The sequence below is a fragment of the Malania oleifera genome, chromosome 2, assembly GCF_029873635.1.
Source record: "Malania oleifera isolate guangnan ecotype guangnan chromosome 2, ASM2987363v1, whole genome shotgun sequence".
In the NCBI taxonomy this organism is placed as follows: Eukaryota; Viridiplantae; Streptophyta; class Magnoliopsida; order Santalales; family Ximeniaceae; genus Malania; species Malania oleifera.
Genome location: NC_080418.1, coordinates 106,635,837 through 106,639,583, shown reverse-complemented (window position 1 = coordinate 106,639,583; position 3,747 = coordinate 106,635,837).

Here is a 3,747-nt window from a genome sequence, read left to right as displayed (position 1 = left end):
ACTAATTCGGTCACCCGAGCCCTTTTTGAACATGATCATTTAGGCGCCCGAGTAGTTGAAAAGTGTTCTAACACAGGTTTGGGTGCCCAAGGGAGAGACGCTCAAAAGTGGTTTGGGTGCCCGAACACAAAGTCAACATGTTGACTTGTTCGGTCGCCCGAGGTGTTTTACATGTCATGGTTCGGTCGCTCGACCTCTCTTATGATTTTCAATGAAGATCCAAATTTTGGCTACTTAATTTCCCCTGATATAAAGAATGATATTGGGGACTTAATTAAGTGATTGTGCAAGACCTAAAGTCTTTTCTAAGGCCGTTTTGAGATAGTCCCAAAAATTCGGCATCGGTCGACTCCCTAAGGTCTTTCTAAGGTCTTTAACTTGTAGTTCCTACATACATGATATGCATTAAATATTATAGACCTTTTTCCTATTTACTATTACAGACTCGAATTGAATGATAATATAAATTACAACATCAACTAATCTTCAGGGTCTTTAGGCTTCAAGCTTTCACGTGCCACCAAATATGAACTTGCCAATAAGAACCTGCACACAAACTTGAAAGCCATCAAATACCAGAGTGTTTGTCATTATCAAGACTGGGAATGACCCATAGGGTCAACAACCCTAATTACTATTATAACATAAAATTATGAAGTCTTCAGTCTTTGCTCTTTGTAATTCATGGAATGCCCCACACAATGAGATGACAAACATAGAATCGAAATTGGGTTCGGCTTGAAAAGGTTCCCCCTAAGAATATGCATAAAGTGCAAATTTATTCAATAAATTTCAAGCATACACAAACATGAAGACTTCCGAAATTTTAAGTTTAGAATTTAAGTCATTTAAGTCCAATGGTTCAAATGTGCAGTAAGTATTGCAACAAACTTATAAGAATATTCATTTCAGGACAAAATGAAATGTTTTATCGCCTTCCAATTTGAAGCACAGAGGCAGGAGAATGAGAAAAATTTACTCATAAGCCTTCTCCCCCTTTTGTCATTAGTAAAATGGGAAAAAAAAAAAAACTTCCTCTTAGATAAGAAGATCATTTTAAAACAATTAGATCCCTTAAGTTTTTGACTTAAAAAAAAAATGGTTTTGAGTTGCACAAGTCATGAATTTTAAAAAATCTCCCTTTTGAATATTAACATTAATTGCAAGGGATAGATGTCAAGGCTTGCTGAAAAATAAACTTAAACATAAAGAATCAAGCAAGCCTATTTTTCTAATATAAATTTAAGCACAAAACAGTTTATATTCTAAACAGAAAAATGCAACCATGTAAATCCAAAAAATTTGAAAATTTAGTGTAAGATCATATGACAACAAAAGTTCCAGTGAGCAATAAGAATTTTGCCTAAACATACAAATATGCCACAACAAACCAAAAAAACAAAAATATAAAATAAAAATCTAAGCCAAAGATAGGAGAGCGTAGAAGAGATAGAATTTTAAAATCAGAAGCTCCCCCTTTCAATTTGAAAGCTAGCTTAGATGCAAACTAATGCTTATACCTAGCAAGAATGATATCACTAAGTGTAAAAATATAGGCAAGCATTTTGATTCTTTAACAATTTCTACTTGATATTTGAATAAACCAATTTTATCATCTAGTAAGATTATTCCTATAGATCTCATATGCACTTTTTTTTTTTTTTTTTTTTAAAAAACAAATTTTTAGACATGTAAGGTACATAAATCCCAAGAACAATCCATATCTAATTATGTTCAATAAGCATAGGACATGATGTTCAATGTAATCAAAACAACTTTTAGGACTCAAAAACAAAAACAATAAATATATGATGCTTATGAGTCCATAAGAATGATTAAACGGAGCTCAGCTCCCCTGTTTATGCTCATGCACATATAAAGGCATTTTAAGGATGAAGTTCAATCTTCATTTATCATTCACTCATCCTTTCAAAAAATATTTTAGCATGCATTATATCATAATTATTTTAGCACATAGTTTATGGACTTTGATCATTTTAGGAAAACTCTAACAAAATTTCGGTAACATGTTGTCTGTAAATAGAATATTTCCCAAACCTGCAAATCACAAAGACATGCACTAGATATCCTAGTAGATTCTACAACATGCAATTCACAAGTCACTGCATCAGCCATGTAGGTGGCATTTAGTTCAATCAGCATGCAATCCTAATATCAACTACCAACATGCATTTCACAATACTGCATCAGTCATGCAATTGGTGTTCTAGATTAAACAGCATGCAATCCTAATATCAACTACTAGAAGTTCATAATATAAACATGAGATAAACCATCCATAAGATATAAGCAATAAGCAAAAATGGATAGTGAGTGTCTGCAGTGTAGTGTGGTGTAGTACAGTCAATATAAAACAGGGTGTAAGATGGATATGATTACAAACCCAATAGTAAAAAGATGTATATCTGCTAAAAATTTTAAAAAACTTACTCCCCCTCTAATGCTACTCCTAGGCCTCTCCATCATGGGGCCCTGCCTCATCGCTACTTACATCCATAGGATTCTTTTCTTCCCAATCATTATCACAGTTCAGTTCATTGAAGCGGTCACTTATCTCAGAGAAGTTGTTCTGCACGATTTCTTGTAGCTCAGTAAGATCATTCTGCACATCGATGAACATGTTCTCTACAAAGACTGCATATTCTTTGAAATCCTTTTGTATCAACGTGTATCGAGCATCAAAAGGAGCTACCTTAACTCTCTTTGCAAGGAGGTGTGGTGGGTGTCTATCGACTCTATGGATTTGGTTATGGATTCCCTAAACTCATTGAAGGATGTGGCAAGATTTGCAATGGTTGCCATAATCTCAGCATGGAGGCTGCAGAGGCAAATATTGTGGAGCACCTTGCTGATCTCCTACTCTCCTAGCAGCCTAGGGTAACCACATATTTCCTGCTAGCTTATACCCCATACCCCATCTGCTTCATCATGGTAGAGGAGAATATGTCTGTGTTTTTCCTCTTCACAAGCAGTGAATACCTCAACTTTGTGACTCCAATCTCAAAAAGACCCTATTCAGTATGCTTCCATACGACATAATTATCCTACACCCTATGGTCTTGATAAACATCCACTTTATGATCAAGCTAACCAGGTTCACCTTCTTCCTCGTGAAGAGACACCACATAATGAAACAGTCCAAAAATGATACATAGACCCTAGACCCACTCTTTGGAAAAAAATATTATATGCAATCAAGGGGTGTACAACCTTGGCTTCTAGGGTGAAGGAATTGTAGATTGGGGTGTGGATATGGTTGGCCATAGGATGTACCATGACCAGGTTAACAAAAGTTTCAATAGAAAAATCCTGTTAATTAGTCAAAGTAGTCCCGGGGTCAGGACATGTGTACTTAACCCTCTGAATCTCAAAAGTCTCGACAAGGTAGTTGGCATCGAACCTAATGAGCATTTATAGGACCCTAGAGCAATACCCCTTAGGTCATAGTGACCTAGATTCGAATAGAAAAGCCAGAAAAGGGTGGGTAGACTCCTCTAGACTAATATGCAATGAAAGGATACTACACTTGGTACCTAAACATCGAAAGAACGTTTCTAAAATAAAGTGTTGGCCTTACAAGGTTTAAAATCTTGTTATCTTGTTTTGATGCTAACAAACAAGTAGAATTTAACATATTTGTGTGAGTAATGTTATTTCAGGGCTCATATATGAGAAAGTAAGGTCAAAGTGCTCACAAGGATCAAATGAAGCTTAAATGAGTCAAAG